Source organism: Scyliorhinus torazame, chromosome 5 (assembly GCF_047496885.1).
Source record: "Scyliorhinus torazame isolate Kashiwa2021f chromosome 5, sScyTor2.1, whole genome shotgun sequence".
Lineage (NCBI taxonomy): Eukaryota > Metazoa > Chordata > Chondrichthyes > Carcharhiniformes > Scyliorhinidae > Scyliorhinus > Scyliorhinus torazame.
The window spans coordinates 168,257,005-168,281,687 of record NC_092711.1 but is presented as its reverse complement, the minus strand read 5'-3'; the positions used below and the strand labels follow the sequence as shown (position 1 = coordinate 168,281,687).

The 24,683-nt window shown below is 50.4% G+C and overlaps 2 long non-coding RNA genes across 2 annotated transcripts; one reads left to right on the top strand and one right to left on the bottom strand.

Moving 5' to 3' along the window:
• Positions 1-11,552: 11,552 nt before the first annotated feature.
• On the bottom strand, positions 11,553-15,701 carry LOC140420530 (uncharacterized). Its single transcript, XR_011946428.1, has 2 exons — positions 15,603-15,701; positions 11,553-14,713 (listed from the first exon to the last, which is right to left on the bottom strand). It is a non-coding gene; the product is annotated as an uncharacterized lncRNA (long non-coding RNA).
• LOC140420528 (uncharacterized) lies at positions 15,690-23,478 on the top strand. Its single transcript, XR_011946427.1, has 3 exons — positions 15,690-15,906; positions 18,322-19,351; positions 21,884-23,478. It is a non-coding gene; the product is annotated as an uncharacterized lncRNA (long non-coding RNA).
• Positions 23,479-24,683: the final 1,205 nt, after the last annotated feature.

Below are 24,683 nucleotides of genomic sequence, written 5' to 3'. Positions count from 1 at the left end.
CAGTTTAACTCACTGTTGACAGAATCTTTACCATTGAGCCAACTGCTCATACAGAAAACTATTGCTAAGAGTGAACATTTTATCCAAGCACTCAGAACAATGATCGTGACTACGTGGATTATATATTGTTGGGCAAATGGTAAGATACACGGAGCAGTTTGTTCCGTTTCTATCACAAAGATTGATGAAGTGAATACTGTAGAAATTATCCCCGATGGAGATCAGGCATAACATGTAAACAGTCAAAATACCTCAGCTGCTGTTGTGTCTGGACAGGAGATTGAAGTTGGAACCGAACAGCCAGAAGAGGAGCTGAACCTCCAGGCCCTCGTGTCAGAGATCAAAGGTCAGCTGTTGTGGAGGAGGGTGATCCTGGTACCGAGCGGCCAGAATGACCAGCAGGATCTGGGAGTTTCCCTGGAGATCAGCGAAGGTGTGAGAGACTGTAAAATGATCGAGTGGACAAGCAGCGCACCTGAACCAATGGTTGAATCTCTTACTCCAGCTGTTAATCTTGATGACATTGAATGCCACATTGAACTGCAGGAAAATAGCGTCATTGGTAGTAGTGATGTGGAAGACAGATCTGCCGGTGAGGTCTCCTCTGTTGCCATCGATCATCATCCAGAGGACCAAACCTCACTGCTCAGCAACACTGAGGGAGCCACTGTGGAAAATACCCCATCTTCTTCATAGATGATGAAGAAATGGACAGTATCAATCTAGAATCCGCGTCGGACGCTGGGAGCTTCAGGTCCACCGGATTTTTATTTGTGCAATTCCCGAGCAGCGGTGAGAATGACTCACTGCTGAGCAACATTGAGGGAGCCATAATGGACAATACCACAGCGAGAGGAATGGACGACAACATCGACCTGGAATCGCTGTTGGACTCAGAGACCTACAATTTCACCGGACGTTTATGCTTGCAGTTCCCGAGTGACACTGAGAGTGAGCAGTGTACTCGGAGACCATTACTGACACATTCTGTTGAGAGAATGCAGTCTTGGTTGGCTGACAAATCAGCTCAAGTGAAGAAAGGACTGAAAAAAAGTCAAGTCGCTTCAGACACCAGGAACATCGTTGAACGCTCGGCAGTTTGCGTCAGAAGGTGGAAGGTCGAAGTTGAAGAGAGAATCCGAGGGCGGCTGGGAAGAGGACCGAAGAATTAAACTCATCAGAGGCCCAGACTGGAATGGGGAAATGCCCAACAGGAAAGTGAATTTTAACTTTTAATATTCTTGTTTCAGTGCATTTGTAGAAAAATATTGATCATTGAGAATAGTAATAGGTTGTGTTGTTTTGGCGTTGGCGAGTTTCTCCCCAGTCTTGCCCACATGTCTAATTTGCTGCAGCCGGTGACGATCAGTGCTGGTCCACTCAAATGTGGACCAGGCGGAGTGGCCCCTGAGGGGGGCCACCGGAGAACCCTGGGAGGTCAGGTAAGTACAGATGAATCCCTGGCCCTCCCCTGGAATGTGGGCACATTCGCACTGCCCAGCTGGCACCTTAGCACTGCCACCCTGCAGAAACCGTTCAAGGGTGCCCGAGTGTGAGAGTGGCACTGTCAAGGGTCAGGGGGCGAGGGGCCATGCCCATGAAATGAGGGTGGAGGGCGGGTTGAAGGGTGGAGGCGTGCAGGGCAGGTACATAGGGGCTGATGGGTGGGGGTCACGGAAGGGATGTTGGAAGGGGGCTTGGGGGGACCTGAGCAGGGGAGACCCCCAGCACCCCAGAGTGGGGTGTTTTCACTTGGGGGGGTTTGGGGTACTGTCCATGTGTGTGGGGTTGACATTGCCCATGAGTGGGGGGTGTGAGGAACCCACAGCTCTCTGAGAGATCAGGGCACCCCTTTAAAATGGCAGCCCGATCTCGGAGTTCAGCTCCCCAGTGCTAAAAACATTCTGCACAGGATTCTCCGTTTGCCAGCCAGCCAATGGGGTTTCCCAGTGTGGGCAACCCCACGCCGTCGGGAAATGCCCGGACGCGGGAGCGCTTCCGGCGGAATGGAGAATCCTTGCAACGGAGAATCCCGCCCCCTAAGGGCAGGACTCTCTGGCTATGTCCGGCCAGCGACTGGAGCATCCCGCCTGAGGACAATGGACTTTTCCATTGTACCGGGCCCGCCCGTGGCATTCGTGGCCCTAAGTGTGGGCTAAACCGGTGAGAAACTCCCCGGGGCACGAAAAAGTGGCTAAGTGTCATTGAATAGCAGTGGGGAACTCGCTGGCAGAGCCGGAGGGAAATTCCCTGAAAAAACTGCCACAAATTAATTTAGGGCACGATATTCCGGCCTCGTTATGCTCTCGCTTAAGCGTAACGTGGCCGGTGAATAGCAGGTGAGGCCATAAAGGGGAACCACGCCAGGCACCAAACAGTTTGTGATGCAGGGCCTGCTCCCGTAGGTGGATTTAGAATCTCGCCGGAGTGTGGCAGAAACCAATTATCACCACTTAAGGCCCATTTCCACACAATTAACGAGAGCCACCTGTCATCCAACGGCCTCCTGTCATTCACCGGCAAGTGGTCACGCTGGCGCTGATTGGTACTCCTTTTTAAAAATGGGAGCCCGACGGAGGGTTTTCGTTGGGAGCCGAGGAGGGGAGTAGCAATCTTTGCGCCAAGGCAAAGAGACCGGGGGTGATTGCCTTACCACCCCAGTGCTCGGCGGGGGGTGAAGGACCCTCCGCAGGGGTGGGCCACCATGGGAGGGGGGGGGAGGCACGAGGGGTGCAATCACTCATGGCACCACCATGCCAACCCTTGGATCCCAACCGCATGCCGGGGGCAGCCCCTGTCCCTGTCCGTCTGCCCCACTGATCAGCCATAACCCCCACCGACTGGTGAGGCCTCTGGCTGTGTGGCTGAAGGCTGTCAATAATAGGGAACTGGCAATTGTGGTTAAGTGGGCACTTGACACGTCAAGTGGATTCCCGTGGGTAGGCGGCCATGTAGCATGTGGGAGTCATTGCCCAGAATTCCAATCAAACCTTGATGCCCGGAGACTGTGTGGGGGTCAACACCACACACGCAGCAGCCAACATCCGAACACCCAGGGGCTGGGACACAGCTCCCGGGAGATGATCACGGCCGGAGGGTGGGTTGGTGCCAGGGGGAGGGGGGATTGTCTGGAGAGACAGGCAAAGTGTCCGGGGGTCAGCCCGCATTGCGGAGGAAAGTGACAGAGGCATCAAAATGTTTGTGCAAAGAGTTGTTTAATGTGCTGCACAATATTCCATTTCCGAGAGTGCTTTCCGCCCCGAATGCCGGCTCGCCAGTTGATTCGCCGAGGTAGAGCTCGGAGGGCCAGGCACGTTGAGGATCAGAGGGCACTGGGGTAGGGGGGAGGGGCCAGGTAGAGGGTGATGAGGGAGTGGGGTCGGGAGGGTTGGGGGGGGGGTGCTCTCTCGGAAATGGGATATTGTGCAGCACATTAAACAACTCTTTGCACAAACATTTTGATGCCTCTGTCACTTTCCTCCGCAATGCGGGCTGACCCCCGGACACTTTGCCTGTCTCTCCAGACAATCCCCCCTCTCCCTGGCACCAACCCACCCTCCGGCCGTGATCATCTCCCGGGAGCTGTGTCCCAGCCCCTGGGTGTTCGGATGTTGGCTGCTGCGTGAGTGGTGTTGACCCCCACACAGTCTCCAGGCATCAAGGTTTGATTGGAATACGAGGCAATGACTCCCACATGCTACATGGCCCCACTTGGCATGACACATGGGATTGGGATTCAAGGGTTGGCATGGGATTGGGATTCAAGGGTTGGCATGGTGGTGCCTCAAGGGATTGTCCCCCCCAGTTTCCCCTCTACCCTCCCATCATGGCCCACCCCTGCGGAGGGTCCCCACACCCCGCCGAGCACTGGGGTGGCAAGACCAGCCCCCCCGGTCTCTTTCCTGTGCACAAAGATTGCTGCTCCCCTTCTCGGCTCCCCACGGAAACCCTTCCGCCAGGTTCACGTTTTGAAAAAGGAGTATCGATGGGCGCCAGCGTGACCACTTGCTGGGGAGGCCGGGAAATGACAGGAGGCCGTTGGATGACAGGTGGCTCTCGTTAATTGTATGGAAATGGGCCTTAAATCGGTGATAGTTGGTTTCTGCCACGCTACAGCGGGATTCCGAATTCACCGACGGGAGCAGGCCGGTTGCATCGCAAACTGTTTGGCACCTGGCGGGGTTACCGTTTTTGGCCTTTCCCGCTATCTCTCGGCCTCGTTACGCTTGAGCACAGGTGTAATGAGGCCGGACGATTAGGCCCAGAATTTCTGTTGGCACTGGGGAGCTGAACTCAGAGATCAGGCCGCCATTTTGAAGAGCATCGTCTCCCTTTCAGGACCCCCACCCATCACCCACTCCCAACTTCCCGTAGGCCCCTACTTACCTGCCCTGTACTCCCCCTCCCTTCAAACCCTCCCTCCGCCCTCATATTATGGGCAAGGCCCCCTTGCCCCCTGGCAGTGCCACCCTGGGGTGGACCAGGCAGAATGGCACCCAGGGGGTCTCGCGGGTCATCAGAGACCCCAGGGTGGTCAGGGTAGCTGCAGGGTCGCTCAGCGAGGAGGATAACGGAGCAGTGAGAGCAGCGATCGCTGGATCAGGGAGGAGGATAACGGAGCGGTGAGAGCAGCGATCGCTAGATCAGTGAGGAGGCTAACGGAGCGGTGAGAGCAGCGATCGCTCGATCAGCGAGGAGGATAACGGAGCAGTGAGACAGCGAGCGGGAGACCAGCAGCGTGGATAAACGCTCCACTGAAACAGATTATTTGCTCAAATTCAACTTGTGTTTAATCCAATTTCTTCATACAAATGTAGTTGTATGTAGACAAACTCAAAATGTTTACTGATATAATTTGCCTTTGTTCATAGATACACAATGTGTAAAATAGAAATTTTAATGTTATGTATTTAATTAAGTTTACTTTTTAATTAGGTTTACATTTTTGTTTTTAATTAATTAATTGATCTAGCTTGCATTAGCGTTGTTTATATTAAATTCAATGTTTACAGATTTAACCCTACAAGCCTCCTTGTGTTGTGATGATCGATGTGAATGTTTCTTCCAGCTCCAATCACACACTCACAGAGAGAAAAATGAGAAAGAGAAGGAGAGAGAGTGAGAGTGTGGGAGAAAGACTCAAGGCCTCGGGCCCTGTTGACAGAACTCTGCTCACAGCCTGCTCAGTGTCTGCTCCCTCATGGCCTCTGTTTCAGTGCCCGCTCTGCTCAAAGTCTCACCCACTGTCACCACACTTTGTCCCAGGGTAGAGGGGTCAATTACTAGGGGGCATAGGTTTAAGTTGCGAGGGGCAAGGTTTAGAGGAGATGTACGAGGCAAGTTTTTTTACACAAAGGGTAGTGGATGCCTGGAACTCGCTACCGGAGGAGGTGGTGGAAGCAGGGACGATAGTGACGTTTAAGGGGCATCTTGACAAATACATGAATAGGATGGGAATAGAGGGCTACGGACCCCGGAAGTGCAGAAGATTTTAGTTTAGACGGGCAGCACGGTCGGCACAGGCTTGGAGGGCCGAAGGGCCTGTTCCTGTGCTGTACTTTTCTTTGTTCTTTGTTCACACCGCTCACAGACTCCGACTTTATGAATGCTCTGCTCATTGCATCAGCCTCCGTCACCACTCGGCTCAGGGCCACGGCCTCTGTGGCTCCACTACTCCCATCCCCCCATCCCACCACTGAGCCGCTCACAGCCTCGGCCTCAGTCACCACTCGGCTCAGGGCCACGGCCTCTGTGACTGCACTGCTCCTATCCCCCCATCCCATTACTGAGCCACTCACAGCCTTGGTCTCAGTCACTACTGTTTGGGGCCTGAGCCTCTGTGACCGCACCACCCACTGCCTCGGTCTGAGAACATTCTGCTCACAGCACTGCCTTCTCCGAGGCCAAAATACTGTGGGTGGTGACTGCCAGTTAGCATGCAAATCAACACAAAAAACTTCAACTGGCATCTAAAAAGTGACAGGGTGGAAACATAGAAAATAGAAGCAGGAGGAGGCCATTCAGCCCTTCGAGCCTGCTCTACCATTTATTATGATCATGGCTGATCATCAAGTTCAATACTCTGATCCTGCCTTCCCCATATCCCTTTATCCCTTTAGTCCCAAGAGCGATATCTAATTCCTCTCGAAATTACACAACTACCTTTTGGCCTCAACTACTTTTTGTGTTAGCGAATTCCACACATTCCCCACTCTCTGGGTGAAGAAATTTCTCCTCACCTCAGTCCTAAAAGGTTTACCCCTTATCCTCAAACTAGGACCCCTAGTTCTGGACTCGCCCACCATTGAGAACATTCTTTCTGAATCTACCCTGTCTAATCCTGTTAGAATTTTGTAATTTCTATGGAATCCTCTCTCACTCTTTTAAACACCAATGAATTTAATCCTAACTGATTTAGTCTCTCCTCATATGACAGTCCCGCCATCCCTGGAATCGACCTGGTAAATCTTCGCTGCAATCTCTCCACAGCAAGAACATCTTTCCTCAGACCACCATCATACCGGTACCAAAGAAGAACCAGGCAACGTGCCTCAATGACTACCGACCAGTGGCCCTGACTTCAGTCGTAATGAAGTGCTTCCAGAGGTTGATCATGAAGCGCATCACCTCCATACTCCCAGAACGCCTTGATCCACTGCAATCCGCATACCGCTGCAACCGGTCCACATCAGACATCATTTCCCTGGCCCTACACTCATCCCTGGAGCATCTCGAAAACAAGGACTCCTACATTAGACTCCTATTTATTGACTACAGCTCAGCCTTCAACACCATAATCCCAGCCAAGCTCATATCAAAGCTCCAAAACATAGGACTTGGCTCCCCACTCTGCAACTGGATCCTCGATTTTCTGGCCAACAGACCACAATCAGTAAGAATGAACAACAACACCTCCTCCACAATAGTCCTCAACATCGGCACCCCGCAAGGCTGCGTACTTAGCCCCCTACTCTACTCCCTGTACACACACGACTGCGTGGCAAAACTTGGTTCCAACTCCAGCTACAAGTTTGCTGACGATACAACCATAGTGGGCTGGATCTCGAATAACGATGAGTCCGAATACAGGAAGGAGATGGAGAACCTAGTGGAGTGGTGTAGCGACAATAATCTCTCCCTCAATGCCAGCAAAACTAAAGAGCTGGTAATTGACTTCAGGAAGCAAAGTACTGTACACACCCCTGTCAGCATCAACAGGGCCGAGGTGGAGATGGTTAGCAGTTTCAAATTCCTAGGGGTGCACATCTCCAAAAATCTGTCCTGGTCCACCCACGCCGACGCTACCACCAAGAAAGCACAACAGCGCCTATACTTCCTCAGGAAACTAAGGAAATTTGGCATGTCCACATTGACTCTTACCAACTTTTACAGATGCACCATAGAAAGCATCCTTTCAGGCTGCATCACAGCCTGGTATGGCAACTGCTCGGCCCAGGACCGCAAGAATCTTCAGAGAGTCGTGAATACCGCCCAGTCCATCACACAAACCTGCCTCCCATCCATTGACTCAATCTACATATCCCGCTGCCTGGGGAATGCGGGCAGTATAATCAAAGATCCCTCCCACTCGGCTTACTCACTCTTCCAACTTCTTCCATCGGGCAGGAGATACAGAAGTCTGAGAACACGCACGAACAGACTCAAAAACAGCTTCTTCCCCACTGTCACCAGGCTCCTAAATGACCCTCTTATGGACTGATTTCATTAACACTACACCCTGTATGCTTCATCCGATGCCAGTGCTTATGTAGTTACATTATATATGTTGTGTTGCCCTATTATGTATTTTCTTTTATTCCCTTTTCTTCTCATGTACTTAATGATCTGTTGAGCTGCTCGCAGAAAAATACTTTTCACTGTACCTCGGTACACGTGACAATAAACAAATCCAATCCAATAAGGATACCAAAACTGCACACAATATTCCAGGTGTGGCCTCAGCAATGCCCTATACAATTGCAGTAAAACATCTCGATTCCAATAATTAAATCCTCTCGCTATGAAGGCCAACATACTATTTGCCTTCTTTACTGCCTTCTGTACCTGTGCGCTTACTTTCAGCGACTGATGCACGAGGACACCAAGTTCTCGCTGAGTATCCACCTCACACAATTTACACCCATTCAAATAATAATCTGCTTCACTATTTTTGCTCCCAAAGCTGTAAAAGGAGCATGGAGCTGAATATGGAACTGAAAGGGGATTTCGACATGAAGGGAGGGCGACTGGTACCGAATGAGTATCTGCCTTTACCACAGAACTTGGTGTCCAAGGCATTGCTGACTCACGGCACCGAGGACCCTGGTTCGATCCCGGCCCCGGGTCACTGTCCGTGTGGAGTTTGCACATTCTCGCAGTGACTGTGTGGGTCCCACCCCCACAACCCAAAAAAAGATGTGCAGGGTAGTTGGATTGGCCAGGCTAAATTGGCCCTTAATTGTAAAAAATAATTGGCTACTCTAAATTTATTTTAAAAAAGAACTTGGTTTCCAAGCCAGAGTGAAAAAGGAGGCAGTCGAGACACTGATGGGTTAAACGTTGACAGTGAGGTATTTGATAGGCTGAATTTACTGAAAATCGGTAAGTTACCAGAACCGGATGAGACAGATTTAAGGATACGGAGTTTATATTAACTACAAAGGAGAAGAACACAGCAGGAGAACAGCAGAGGTTACAGAGATAGGGAGGGTCACAGGTGCTGAAGGTGGTTGCAGAATTCAGGAGTGTTGTAGGGGTAGACAATGTTACAGCGACAGAGAGGGTCTTCGGGGCTAAAATAATTTTTACACAGAGAGGGAAACTTATATGGACAGAAGGGTGCCGGGGCAGAGGGAGGGCTGTGGGGGATGTAGGGTAATGCATGACGGTTAGGTTAAATCACCACAAGTTAGCTCTCCCCCTCAAAGGGGAAAGCAGCCTATGGTCATCTGCAACTATTGCGACTTACTTTACTGTAGGGGAGGGAACTATTATAGAGATAGGGAAGGTTGGTGGGACTGTATGAAGTATGAAAGTTCAGGTGGGGTGTAAAATCAATAGGAGGTTTCAAAGATAGGAAGCGGTGTAGGGATGGGAGGAAGCTACAGAGATAGAGAGAGTTGTAGGGGCTGGAGGGTGTGACAGAGACAGGGAGAATTGTACAGTTGAGAGAAGGTAACAGGCATGGGGTGGTATTAAGAGTCTCAACACAGTAACTGGGATGGAGAGAGTTTATGGCTATTGGGATTATCAGACAAGGGAGCAATTGAGGGGATACAGCAATAGTGAGTATTTTTAGAGGCTGGGGAAGATTACAGCACTGTGTGCATTGTGGGGGCATCGAGGATTTAACAGAAAAAAAGAGGTTGGAGGGGGTTAAAGTGGTTTTAGAGATAAGGTAGGGTTGCAGGGGCTTTAGGGTTGCAGCATCTGGAGGAGATTGCTGTAATTTGATGTGCTATCTAAGAGTTGAGCTAACGGGTGTTATGGAGGGTGGAGGGGATGTAGGAACTGAAGAATATTACAACGATAAACAGGGTTATACCTCTTAATGAGGTTGGAGAAATAGGGATAGTTTTGGGATTGGAGGAGGTCACAGAGATAGGAAGGGTTGTAGGAGCTGGAGGATATAGGATGTAGCCTCTGAATGACAAACTCAGATCAGAAGGGGCGAAGGTTTAGTGGATCGTAAAGAGAACTGGAGGGTTCTAGTGGGAGGAAAATGTGAGATTGATGGGGATCGTTGCAGAGATTGGAATTGGTAACAGAGATAGGGCGAGTTAGATGGTCTGGATGTACCGAGAGAGATAGGGCGTGGGGTTCTCGGCGGCGCGCCATTCGCCGGCGGCGGGATTCTTTTTGTTTAAAAATTTTATTGGAGGCATTTTCAAATATATACTTAACAAAGAAGAAAAACACAAAATAACCATGGCAACAGCGAACAGCCACAACATCCTTACACCCCCCCCCCCCAGAAATCTCCCCCCCCACCTCAACTTGGTGCCACCCCGAGGCCTCCCCGCCCCCCCTCACCCCGTTTTTTTAAAATAAACATTTTATTGAGGTATTTCTTTGGCATTGTAACAGCAACAAAATAACAATGTACATAACAAGGAAAATATTAACCTAGTGCAAATACCACCTCCCTCTCCCACAGGTCCTACAATTACTTACCCCCCTAATCTACGCGAGCCTAACCCCCTCCTCCCCCCCCTTCTGCTGATGATTAATTCTCCGCGAAGTCGACGGACGGTTGCCACCTCCGGGTGAACCCTAACAGAGACTCTCATGGCAAACTTAATTTTCTCCAGGCAGAGGAAGCCAGCCATGTCCGAAAGCCAAGTCTCCGATTTCAGGGGCTTTGAGTCCCTCCATGCCAGTAATATCCGCCTCCGGGTTACCAGGGAAGCAAAGGCCAGAACATCTGCCTCTTTCTCCTCCTGGATTCCCGGATCCTGCGACAACCCGAAAATCGCCACCTCTGGACTCATTGCCACCCTCGTATTTAATACCTTGGACATGACGTCGGCAAACCCCTGCCAAAATCCCCTCAGCCTTGGACATGCCCAGAACATGTGGACATGGTTCACTGGCCCCCCCGCGCACTTCGCACACCTGTCCTCCACCACAAAGAATCTGCTCATCCGAGCCACTGTCATGTGGGCCGGTGAACGGCCTTGAATTGGATCCGGCTGAGCCGGGCACATGTTGCGGTCGCGTTGACCCGACTCAGCGTGTCCGCCCAAAGGCCCTCCTCTAACTCTCCCCCCAGCTCCTCCTCCCACTTTTGCTTTGGCTCCTCAGTCTGCGTCTCCTCCAATCCCATAAGCTCTTTATATATGTCCGAGGCGCTTCCCTCTCCTATCCATCCTCTAGAAACCACCCTATCCTGAATCCCCCTTAGCGGCAGGAGTGGGAAGGTTGGTACCTGCTTCTGCAAAAAGTCCCGCACCTGCAGATATCGAAATTCATTTCCCCCCGCCAATGCAAACTTCTCCTCCAGCGCCCTCCTACTCGGAAAACTCCCCTCTATAAACATGTCGCCCATCCTCTCGATCCCCGCTCTCCGCCAAATTCGGAACCCCCCCCCGTCCATCCTCCCCAGGGCAAAGCAGTGATTATTGCAGATTGGGGACCACACCGATGCCCCCTCTGCTTCCACATGTCTCCTCCACTCCCCCCAGACTCTCAGGCCGCCACCACCACTCGGACTGGTGGAGTACCGCGCTGGCGAGAATGGTAGAGGCGCTGTTACCAACGCCCCCAGACTTGTGCCCTTCCAAGAAGCCGTCTCCATGCGCACCCACGCCGGCTTCCCCCCCCACCAGTCACCTCCTCACCATGGCTATGTTAGCCGCCCAGTAATAACTGCTGAAATTCGGCAGCGCCAGCTCACGATCCCCCTGACTCCACTCAAGCATTGCCCTCTTCACCCGCGAGGACTTGCCCCCCCCACACACAGCCCACAATAACTTTATTGACCCGCTGAAAAAAGGACTGCGGGATGAAGATGGGAAGACATTGAAAAATGAATAGGAATCTTGGGAGGACCGTCATTTTTACCGTTTAATCTCTGCCCGCCAGAGACAACGGGAGCGCATCCCATTTCCGGATCCCTCCTTCATCTGATCCTCCAGTCGGGCCAAATTCTATTTAGTCGCAAATCCATCGCCACTCGGATACCTAGGTACCTGAAACTGTCCCCTACCACTCTGAATGGCAGATCCCGCAGTCGTCTCTCCTGATCTCTCGCCTGGACCACAAACATCTTGCTCTTCCCCATATTGAGCTTATACCCCGAAACCATCCTGGATGACCTGCATCAACTGCTCCGATGGTCGCAGCGCCACCACCCCAGGCGTCTGGTCCTCGGCCATGCTGTCTCCTGCTGCAGCTTCAACACAGCTCTTGGCTAACTTTTTATTTCTGCCTTTTCGTGCACTTCTGGTTCTTTGCTCCATACACGAATACGTGGAAACAGTGCCCAATTGATTCAGCCTTTGAATTTACCGTTTAAAACCAGAAAAAAGTCCAGGGGAAAGGTCCGAAAGTCCGACCAGAGCGGGAGCCACCAAATGTGCAACTTACTCCTTCACAGCCGCCACCGGAAGTCTCCCTCCATAGCCGCAACCGGAAGTCCAGAGTTGGTGAATTGGCCACTCTACATTGCTCCTTAATTGGAAAGAATGAATTGGGTACTCTAAATTTAAAAAAAAAAACACTCCTGTCTCTGCCTGGAATGGACCCACATTGGTCATTGCTAATCTTTTCCTTTTCACATTCCTATAGGAGCTTTTCCAGTCGTTTTTTATGTTTATCGCTCTCATATTCTATTTTCTCTTGATCAGTTTCTTGATCCTCCTTTGCTGAATTCTCAAACAAGTTCTCAATCCTCAGGCTTACGACTATTTTGGCCACTTTATGAGTCTCCTCCATTGATCTAATGGAATCTTTAACATTTCTTGTTAGCCACGGTTGCATCACTTTTCCTGTTGGATTTTTGCTCCTTAAAGGAATCTATGTTTGTTGTATTTGTGTGAAATAAGAGTCGCCAAAGTCCCAGAGGACCAGAGTCTGCTTTGCCCTCTTGAGAGAGAGAGAGCTGACTGGTGGTGATTGAATCTGACGGTCACCACACCTCAGGCAAGGGGCAATGTTGAAAAGGTGGGGCCTTCATGGATAACCTCAGCCGGTACGGGAGTTGAACCCCCTGATGTTGGAGTCGCTTTGCATCACAAACCAGCCATTCAGCCAACTGAGTTAATTCTCCCTGGTGTGAACTCGTTGGTGTTTCCGCAGGTTGGATAACACGGTGATGGCCTTCTCACACGGAGAGCAGGTGAACGGCCTCTCCCCAGTGTGAACTCGCTGGTGTGTCTGCAGGCTGGATAACTCAGAGAATTTATTTCCACACTGAGAGCAGGTGAACAGCCTCTCCCCAGTGTGAATTCGCTGATGTCTCCACAGGTGAGAGAAACCGTGGATATGCGGGGACTGCAGGTGGGATAACTGAGTGACTCCCTTCCCACACTGAGAGCAGGTGAACGGCCTCTTCCCAGTATGAACTCGCTGGTGTATCTGCAGGTTGGATGAGGAAATGAATCCCTTCCCACACTGAGAGCAGGTGAACGGCCACTTGCCGCTATGAACTCGCTCGTGTATCTGCAGGCTGATCAACTGAATGAATCCCTCCCCACACTGAGAGCAGGTGAATGGTCTCTCTCCAGTGTGAACTCGCTGGTGTGTCCGCAGACTGGATAACTGACTGAATCCTTTCTCACACGGAGAGCAGGTGAACGGCCTCTCCCCGGTGTGAACTCGCTGGTGTGTCTGCAGGTCAGAATACTGAGTGAATCCCTTCTCACACTGAGAGCAGGTGAAGGGCCTCTCCCCAGTGTGACTACGTTGATGAATCTCCAGCGCAGATGGGACTCTGAATCCCTTCCCAGTCCCCACATTTCCATCGTTTCTCCATATTCTGGGTCTATCGTGTCTCTCCAGGGCGGACAATCAGTTGACGCCTTGTTCACACACAGAACACGTGTACGGTCTCTCCCCACTGTGAATGGTGTGATGTTTTTTTCAGGCCGTGTAACTGGTTAAAGCTCTTTCCACAGTCAGTGCTCTGGAACACTCTCAGTCGGGTGTGTGTGGCTTGGTGCTTTTCCAGTCATACTGATGTTCAAAATCTTCTCAAGCTGACAGACGAGGCAAACATTTCTCCTTCTAGATTTAAAGTCCGATGACGTTCAGGCCCTGATGAATCGAGTGACCCAGTCTGATCGAGACGTTTAGTTTGAGATATCTGTCTGTAATTCCTCCTTTTCTAATATCTTGTAAAAACAATTTACAAAAGACATCAGTGTCAGTACAGCAGAAATTAAGAACAGACGGGGACTTCGGTTGCGACATGTCGGGAGCGGCCGCATGTGAGGCAGCTCTCATCCGGGGACTTTGTTTTCCATCTTTCTCAGGCCTCTCCGCAGTGTGAACTCACTGGTGTGTCTGCAGGCTGGATAACTCAGAGAATTTATTTCCACACTGAGAGCTGGTGAACAGCCTCTCCCCAGTGTGAACTTGCTGATGTCTCCGCAGGTGAGATAACTGAGTGAATCACTTCCCACACTGAACAGTTGAATGGCTTATGCCCAGTGTGAACTCGCTGGTGTGTCTGTCGATGGGATAACTGAGTGAATCCCTTCCCACCCTGAGCAGTTGAACGGCCTCTCCCCAGTGTGAACTCGCTGGTGTGTCTGTAGGCGGGATAACACAGTGAATCCCTCCCGACACTGAGCACAGGTGAACGGCCTCTCCCCTGTGTGACTGCGTTGATGAATCTCAAGTTGAGATGGTGCATTGAATCCCTTCCCACAGTCCCCACATATCCACGGTTTCTCCATGTTTTGTGTCTCCTTGTGTCTCTCCAGGTCAGAAAATTAGTTGGAAGTCTCGTTCACACGTGTCACTCCCCGCTGTGAATGGCACAATGTTGATTCATGGGGGGGGGGGGGGGGGGGGGGGCAGGGGGTCTCAGTGCTTTTCCAGTCACAATGATGTTTAAAATCCTTTAGAGGCTGTCAGATTAGGCAAACAGTTCTTCTTCCCTTGTAGATTCAAAGGCTGATGATAGTCAGATTCCCAAGGAATCTGGTGACTGTCAGATCGAGACGTTACGTTTGAGATTTCTGTCTATAATTCCTCCTCTTCTCATATCCTGTAAAAGGAGTTTACAAAAGACATCACTGTCAGCACAGGATAGAAATTCAGAACAGACAATTCTAGTTCCTGGAGAACATTCTTTCCTCTCTCATTCCCCAATACCGAGTCTCTAACGCCTCTTTCTCCCTGTCTTCAGGGAGCGGACTTGGAGGGGCAGAGTCTCGGAGCAGTCAGTATAAAGACCTTTCCTCGGGGATTCACGGCCTAGTTTCCAGGGAGTGGACTGAGAGGTCCGGATTTTCGGAGCTCAATGAAAAAACCTTTCCTTGGGGATTCACGGCCTACTCGCCAGGGTGTGATTTTGGAGCCGGAATTTGAATATCTTACGTTGGGAATGCGCTGCCCAGTCTCCAGGTAACGGATCGGAGCTGGAGGACTGAGAGCCGACTGGTCCTCCAGCCAATCAGAGTGAATGAGAGGCGGGGCTGGATGACTGAGAGCCGACTGGTCCTCCAGTCAATCAGAGATAATGAGGGGCGGGCCTGGAGGACTGAGACTGCCGCTTGGCCCTCCAGCCAGTCAGAGTTAATGAGGTGCGGCGCTGGAGGACTGAGACAGACGCATGGTCCTCCAGCACGCAGTGAATGAGGGGCGGGTCTGGAGGACTCAGAGAGCCGCTCGGTCCTCCAGTCAATCAGAGAGAATGAGGGGCGGGGCTAGAGGACGGAGACAGCCGCTCGGACCTGCAGCCAGTCAGAGTGAATGAGGGGCGGGGTCTAACCTGATTGTTTTCCCCTCCCCTTCCTCCACTCACTGAACAAATATTTTGGGCATTAACTTGAGCCTGGACCTGGGAAAGAATTTCCCGAACCAGAATCAGGGAGCTGACAACTATTCATCAGGTTTTGCGGCTCCACAGAGTATTTCCAAATCTTTCCACCCACCTCCTTAGTTTTGCTCGGGCTTTCCAAAACGAACAGGCCCATTATTCCGAATGCGCATGCTCCAAACACCGACAATTCCGCTTGCTTCCAAACGTCGACCGGTAATGCGCATGTCCATAACAGAGAGGCAGCTGCGCATGTGCAGAGACCCTCCCCCCGCCCTGACTTCCCGCTGAAATGTTGACGAAAGGAAAGAGTGGGCCACCGGAAGGACTTTTGCCCTCCAGCCAATCAGAGCGCGGGCTTTGTGTGAATGAATATTGAGCTTTACCCAGACTGATACTTCCTCCTGTCTCCAACATCTGTGAGTAAAACAGTTTCTTTCCTCCCCCTTTCCATTTATTTTCTCATTCTGATCTTTAATTGGTGACTTGCAGCAACTGAAGGGAAAGGAAGTGAATCCAGGGAGGGTGCAGACTCTGCAAAGCTTGGCCCAGGTCTCTCTCTCTCTCAAAGACATTGACATCCTTTGCTCCCTCAGCTTGACACATTTATTTGTCTGGCTAAAAGGATGGTACCTTTTATGATTCGCCAGACCCGAGAACACCAAGCTCACCTGTCTTCCACCCCCGAGAACAAAACCACACAACCTAGTCAGATGCCCCCTGTCAAGCTCCACTTAACACAGGAGGAGGTTGTGTTGACCCTGTACATTCTCACTCCACACCCCCTCCACAGAAACCAGATCCAATTCACCCTTCCACTTTCTCCTCACCTCATTCAGTGGAGCTTGCTCTGCAGACTGTAGATATCTGAAATCCTACCCTCACCCACGTCAGCAAGAGATAGAATCCAAATCATCAGAGACGGCAGGGGTGCTAAAGGAAACGCCGAGATCTCCTTACGTAGGAAATCATGCATCTAAGAAAATTAGAGCTCGCGAGTTGTAATTTTTCCACCAGTTCATCAAAACCAATAAACCTGCCGTTCACAAACAAGTCACCAAACTTCTCCAGAGCTTCCCTCCTCCAGGACCTAAATCTAAATCCGTAGGCAAAAAGTGGTGAGTCCCATAGAGAGGGGCCAACAACAATATTGAGCTGAGCCAATAGCGTTGCCTGAACTGTCTCCAAACCTTCAGTGTAGCCACCACCACAGGGCTCAAGGTAAATTTCATAGGAGAAAACGGAAGCAATGCATTAACCAAGGCCCGTAAACTGGACCCTGACAAGTGCCTGTCTCCATCTGCCCCCATATAGAATTCAGATCTCTGAATAACCCCAGCACCCTTTCAATATTGGCTGCCCAATAATAGAACAAAGAAAAGTACAGCACAGGAACAGGCCCTTCGGCCCTCCAAGCCTGTGCCGACCATGCTGCCCGACTAAACTACAATCTTCTACACTTCCTGGGTCCGTATCCCTCTATTCCCATCCTATTCATGTATTTGTCAAGATGCCCCTTAAATGTCACTATCGTCCCTGCTTCCACCACCTCCTCCGGTAGTGAGTTCCAGGCACCCACTACCCTCTGTGTAAAAAAACTTGCCTCGTACATCTACTCTAAACCTTGCCCCTCGCACCTTAAACCTATGCCCCCTAGTAATTGACCCCTCTACCCTGGGGAAAAGCCTCTGACTATCCACTCTGTCTATGCCCCTCACAATTCTGTAGATCTCTATCAGATCGCCCTTCAACCTCCGTCGTTCCAGTGAGAACAAACCGAGTTTATTCAACCGCTCCTCATAGCTAATGCCCTCCATACCAGGCAACATTCTGGTACATCTCTCCTGCACCCTCTCTAAAGCCTCCACATCCTTCTGGTAGTGTGGCGATCAGAATTGAACACTATACTCCAAGTGTGGCCTAACTAAAGTTCTATACAGCTGCAACATGACTTGCCAATTCTTATACTCAATGCCCCGGCCAATGAAGGCAAGCATACTGCATGCCTTCTTGACTACCTTCTCCACCTGTGTTGCCCCTTTCAGTGACCTGTGTGTGGACCTGTACACCTAGATCTCTCTGACTTTCAATACTCTTGAGGGGTCTACCATTCACTGTATATTCCCTACCTGCATTAGACCTTCCAAAATGCATTACCTCACATTTGTCCGGATTAAACTCCATCTGCCATCTCTCCGCCCAAGTCTCCAAAACAATCTAAATCCTGCTGTATCCTCTGACAGTCCTCATCGCTATCCGCAATTCCACCAACCTTTGTGTCGTCTGCAAACTTACTAATCAGACTAGTTACATTTTCCTCCAAATCATTTATATATACTACAAACAGCAAAGGTCCCAGCACTGATCCCTGCGGAACACCACTAGTCACAGCCCTCCAATTAGAAAAGCATCCTTCCATTGCTCCTCTCTGCCTTCTATGACCTAGCCAGTTCTGTATCCACCTTGCCAGCTCACTCCTGATCCCGTGTGACTTCACCTTTTGTACTAGTCTACCATGAGGGACCTTGTCAAAGGCCTTACTGAAGTCCATATAGACAACATCCACTGCCCTACCTATATCAATCATCTTTGTGACCTCCTCGAAAAACTCTATAAAGTTAGTGAGACACGACCTCCCCTTCACAAAACCATGCTGCCTCTCACTAATACGTCCATTTGCTTCCAAATGGGAGTAGATCCTGTCTCGAAGAATTCTCTCCAGTAATTTCCCTATCACTGATGTAACGCTCACCGGCCTGTAGTTCCCTGGATTATCCTTGCTACCCTTCTTAAACAGATGAAATATGGCTAAGCCTGTCTCTCTCTCTCTGCAGGAATGTCCTGCAAATCCTCGGGGTCCTTCCCACCCAAATGAAAGAAGTAATCAGCGTATTGATTTTAACATTGGATGATTTGGGAAGAAAGATAAAAGATAGGGAGACATTGGAAAGGAAACAGCAACCTCGGAAGGATGTTCATGTTAACCATCTGAACCCTGTCGGCCAAAGACAGTGGGAGGTTGCCACCTCTGCAAATCTGCCCTGACCTCATTAACCAGCCGAGCAAACTGACATTTCTGAAGAGAGGCCCACTCGTGGGCTACCTGGATTCCCAGATAACCAAGCTGGATCTGGCAAGGTTAAAAGGCAACATCCCCAGGTCAGCCCCCCTCTCTGGGGGATCACCAGATAATATGAGCTCTTGTCCGGATTTACTCTGTACCCAGAAAAGGAGTCAAAACTCCACAGAAGCTTCATTATCTCATCCATCATGGAGACTGGGTCCATGATATAAAGAAGCAGATCATCTGCATACAGGGACACCCTGTGCTCTCTCCCTCGCGCTCTAACCCTGTCCATCACCCGGAAAACCTCAACATAGTAGCCAATGGCTTTATTCACAGTATTATCGAATTCCTACAGTACAGAAGGAGGCAATTCGGCCCATCAAGTCTGCACCGCCCCTCTGAAAGAGCATCCTACCTAGGCCCACACCTCTACCCTATTCCTATAACCCAACCACCCCCTTTTGGACACTAGGGGGATGTTTATCACGACCGGTCCACCTCACCTGAACATCTTTGGACTGTGGGAGGAAACCGGAGCTCCAGGAGGAACCCCACTCAGATACGAGGAGAAAGTGCAAACTCCACACAGACAGTCACCCAAGGCTGGAATTGAACCCGGGTCCATGGTGCTGTGAGGCAGCAGTGCTAACCACTGTGCCACCATGCCACCCCAAGGCAAGCAGAAGCAGAGACAGTGGGCAACACTGCCTTGTGCCCCTATCCAACTGAAAATAACCTGAGCTCAGCATATTTGTATAAACACTAGTGGTGGAGGCCTTTTAACAAACGGATCCAAGGTATGAATTTCTGCCCCCCAATCTGCTCCATTAAGTTAGATGGGTTCTTGATTAATAAGGGGATCAGGGGTTATGGGGAGAACGCAGGAGAATGGGGATGAGAAAATATCAGCCATGATTGAATGGCGGAGCAGACTCGATGGGCCGAGTGGCCTAATTCTGCTCCTATGTCATATGGTCTTATGAAAGTCACCACCACTTTGGCCACCCCGAAGGAATCACAGACCTGGGCATAGATCGGTCAGACTAGGATCCAAAACACAATTAAAGTCTCCCCCCAAGATTAGCTGATGTGTGTCCAAGTCAGGAATAGAGGTCAGTAATTTATTAATATAAACTGTGATCGTCCCAATTCGGAGTGGACACATGTACTGGGACTATCAAGGTGCCCACCAAAGACCCACTGACAATCACGTGTCTCCCATTCGGATCTGTCAGAATTCGAAAAGCTGAAAAAGAAACGCTTTTACTTATCAACACTGCGGTCCCCTGGGACCTACATCTGTCCCACCCAAGCCTTCCGTAACCGTGTCGGATCCTGACCCGCAAATGGCTCTCCAGCAAAAACACCACATCCGCATTCAAACTCCTCACATAAGCGAATATCCCTGATCTCTTCACTAGACCGTTCAACCCCCTCACATCCTCACATTCCAAATGGCCAGTCGGATTGAGGGTTTACCCCCACCCACCCCATACCCCAGTCAGCCATATCCACCAAAAGAGATCATTCTAAAATGACTGAAAAAGTATCGGCATCGAGCCCACCTGAGTCGGCCACCAGGCCCCCAACAAAACAGAGCAAAGAGCAAGCTGTAGTCGCTGTCGATAAACCGTCCCCAGCTCCCCATCCCCCAGCTCCCCATCCCCCAGCTCCCCATCCCCCAGCTCCCCATCCCCCAGCTCCCCATCCCCCAGCTCCCCATCCCCCAGCTCCCCATCCCCCAGCTCCCCATCCCCCAGCTCCCCATCCCCCAGCTCCCCATCCCCCAGCTCCCCATCCCCCAGCTCCCCATCCCCCAGCTCTCCATCCCCCAGCTCCCCATCCCCCAGCTCCCCATCCCCCAGCTCCCCATCCCCCAGCTCCCCATCCCCCAGCTCCCTGCCTCTCATTAAAACCACAACCAAAAGCCCGAAGAACCCCCCCAGACCCTTAGCTCAACAATCCTTAACCCCAAACAGAACCAGCGCACTCAGCCCATTATCTAAAACCTATACTATGTTAATGAGCTGCAGTTACCCCCACCACTTCGTTCCCATTAACTACCTTCTTCAGCTCGCAGGGCAGCTCCCCCCCGGGGCATATAAAACTGAATAACCATAACAACCCCCCCCCCCTCCCACCTGCACCCAACTTTAAATAAAGGAAACCCCCACCCCCACAAAAAAAACAGTCAAATACAAACTGGTACAAGAAACCCCAACAAGACCCCAAAACCACAATCCCTCTCCAAAAACAACAAGACCCCATATATAATACAAACTATACCGAGCCTGAGCTTCCTCACAAAAGCATCGGCATCATCCAGCGCCTCAAAAGTAGTGGTCTTTTGAATTACAACTCACTGGGAGGTGTGCGGGGTAAACCACCCCAAACCGAACACCACGTATGAAAAGTGCAGCCTTGGCCTTGATAAATGCCGCCCTCTTTTTTGGCAGCTCCGCCCCCACATCCTGATGGGGCCTGATGGCATGGCTATCCCATTTGTAGTTACGGTGATCATTCGCCCACCTCAGGACTTGTTCCTTATCCCGGTAACTGTGGAACCTGACGGTAATTGCCCGAGGTGGCTCTCCTGGGCAAGGCGTCTGACAGAGCGAGTGATGGGCCCCAACCAGCTCAGGAAGGAACAACTGTTCACCCTCCCCACCATCTTCCCAAACATCCTGGACGTGTATTCAGTCGGGTGCGGGCCCTCCAATCCCTCCAGCAGCCCCATAACGCAAAGAGTTTGTCTCCTGAAGCGATTCTCTAAGTTGTCTACTTTGGCACATAGAGATTTGTTATTATCAGCCAAAAGACCATTTTAGCCTCTAAAGAGACAATCCGCTTGCTCTTCATCGAAAGAGCCACCCCCATGCCCTGCACCCTTTACCGTTTATCAATTGAATAGGAGCTGGGGGCTCCTCGGTTGATATAGGGAAATCCTCGGAGATAGTCGGCTGTTGCTAAGATGCCCATGAGCATCTCAACTGACAACACTATAACTTTCGCTTCGGCAGCAGCCGCCGCCATTTTGTTTTCAATGAGCCTGGAAAAGAATCTGAATCGGATGACAATTCTTTGCCCGCTGGCTTCTTCAAACTTGGTTTCTTGGACATTTCCACAGTAATTGAGCTTTATCCCATTGACAAATTTGAAATATCCCCAAACCCCCTCAAAGACCGGGTGAAAATGATGGAAAACAAAGTCCCCGGATGAGAGCTGCCTCATATGCGGCCGCTCCCGACATGTCGCAACCGGAAGTCCACGTGTGTTCTGAGTTTCTGTCCTGTACTGACACTGATATGTTTTGTAAATTGTTTTTACAGGATATTAGAAAAGGAGGAATTACAGACAGATATCTCAAACTAAACGTCTCGATCAGATTGAGTCACTCGATTCATTAGGGCATGAACATCATCGGACTTTGAATCGAGAAGGAGAAATGTTTGCCTCGTCTGTTGGCTTGAGAAGATTTTAAAATATCAGTGTGACTGGAAAAGCACCGAGACACACACACCCGAGTGAGAGTGTTCCAGAGCACTGACTGTGGAAAGAGATTTAACCAGTTACACAGCCTGAAAAAACAGCAGGAAGAGACCGTACACGTGTTCTGTGTGTGAACAAGGCGTCAACTGATTGTCCGCCCTGGAGAGACACAAATAGACCCAAAATATGGAGAAACGATGGAAATGTGGGGACTGTGGGAAGGGATTCAGAGTCCCATCTGCGCTGGAGATTCATCGACGCATTCACACTGGGGAGAGGCCATTCACCTGCTCTCAGTGTGGGAAGAGATTCACTCAGTTGATCAGCCTGCAGATACACCAGCGAACTCACACTGGGGAGAGGTTGTTCACCTGCTCCCAGTGTGGGAAAGGATTCACTCGGTTCGATAACTTGCAGTCACATCAGCGAGTTCACACTGGGGAGAGGCCGTTCACCTGCTCCCAGTGTGGGAAGGGATTCACTCGCTTATCCCACCTGCAGACACACCCGCAAGTTCACACTGGGGAGAAGCCATTCACCTGCTCCCAGTGTGGGAAGGCATTCACTCGGTTATCCCACCTGCAGACACACCAGCGAGTTCACACTGGGGAGAGGCCATTCACCTGTTCTCAGTGTGGGAAGACATTCACTTTGTTATCCAACCTGCGGGCACACCGTCGCGTTCACACTGGGGAGAAGCCATTCGCCTGCTCTCATTGTAGGAAGGGATTCACTCGGTTATCCAACCTACAGAGACACCAGCGAGTTCACATTGGGGAGAAGCCATTCACCTGCTCTCCGTGTGGGAAGGGATTCACTCAGTTATCCCATCTGCAGGCACATCAGCGAGTTCACACTGGGGAGAGTTTGTTCACCTGCTCTGAATGTGGGAAGGGATTCCGTGATTCATCGCAGCTGCTGAGACACAAACAAGTTCACAAGTGATTACAGGGGTTGGATTCTACCGCCCCCTCAACATTGTCCCTCGTCTGAGGTGTGGTGACCCTCAGATTAAATCGCCACCAGTCAGCTCACTCTCTCCCTCACAAAGGGGGATGCTCTTATGGAATTCTGACAATGGTACCAGCCAGTAACAAGGTTAAGATAAGTGAGTTATGTATACACGAGACCCAAGGATGGTCGATGAGGGGGTCTGGAAGGCATCATGAGTTCATGAGTAACCCCCTAGCTGTCCATGAGCTGATCACGCAATTCCCTGCTGCCCAGTAACCACTTTCATTGGATCTACCAGTCAATGTGTGTAATCTACAATCATTGTGATTGGATCGTGTCCGGCTGAGTTGGGCTGACTAACTATTTGAATTTGTATAAATGATGATGATTCCCTTTGTTCAGTGGAGAGGTATCTGCCTTTGCCCAGAGGCTTACTCCCCGCCGGCGTTACAACAATAAACTGTTTGATGTTTGAAGCAGACCTGAATGTCGAGGGATTCTTTTGGATTCATTCCCGCTCACAGGAGCATAACCTACTTTTGTATTCAATTCCCCCACAATAAACAATAACATTCTATTAGCTTTCCTAATTACTTGCTGTACCTGTATACTCGCCTTTTGTGATTCATGCTCTTGGACACCCAGATCCCTCTGAATCTCAGAGCTCTGCAATCTCTCACCGTTTAGATAAGAAGCTTTTTTATTCTTCCTGCCAAATGGACAATTTCACATTTTCCCACATTATTCTCCATTTTGCATATTTTTTCCACTCACTTAACCTATCTATATCACCTTGTAACCTCCTTATGTCCTCTTCACAATTCACTTTCCTACCTTTCTTTGTATCATTGGAACATAGGAGCAGGACTTGGCCATTCAGTCCATCGAGCCTGCGCCAACATTCAATACGATCATGGCTGATCATCCACTTGAGTGAGTCTGTGTGAGTGAGTATGTGGGGGTGAGTGAGTATGTGGGGGTGAGTGAGTTTGGGTGAGTGAGTGAGTCTGTGTGAGTGAGTGAGTCTGTGTGAGTGAGTGAGTCCGTGTGAGTGAGTGAGTGAGTCTGGGTCCCCCACACTATCCCCATATCCCTTTGTGTTATTGGTATTTAGAAATCTGTCAGTCTCTGCTTTAAACACACTCAATGACTGAGCTTCCACAGCCCTCTGGGGTAGAGAATTCCAAAGATTCACAACACTCTGAGTAAAAAAATATCTCCTCCAAGACCGGTCCTAAGTGGCTTCCCCGTTATTTTGAAATTGTGTCCACTGGTTCCAGACTCCCCAACCAGGGGAAACATCTCACCTGCACCTCCCCTGTCTATTCCTTTCAGTATTTTGTAGGTTTCATTGTGATCACTTCTCATTATTTGACACCAGAGGATACAGGCCAGGTTTCTCCAATCTCTCTAAGGGCAGTCCTGCCATCCCCGGAACAAGTCTGGTGAACCTTTGTTGCCCTTTCCCTCTGGCGACAAGGGCAGTAAAACTGCACACAGTCCTCCAGCTGCGGTCTGACCAAGGTTCTACACAACAGGTACATTCTGGACAGTCTCACGACTTTGCATTTATTTTATCCTGGATAGTATGGGGGAGGCGGTGGCCTAGTGGTATTGCCACTGGACGAGTAATCCAGAGACCCAGGTATTATTCTGGGGTTCGAATCCCACCAGGACAGATGGTAA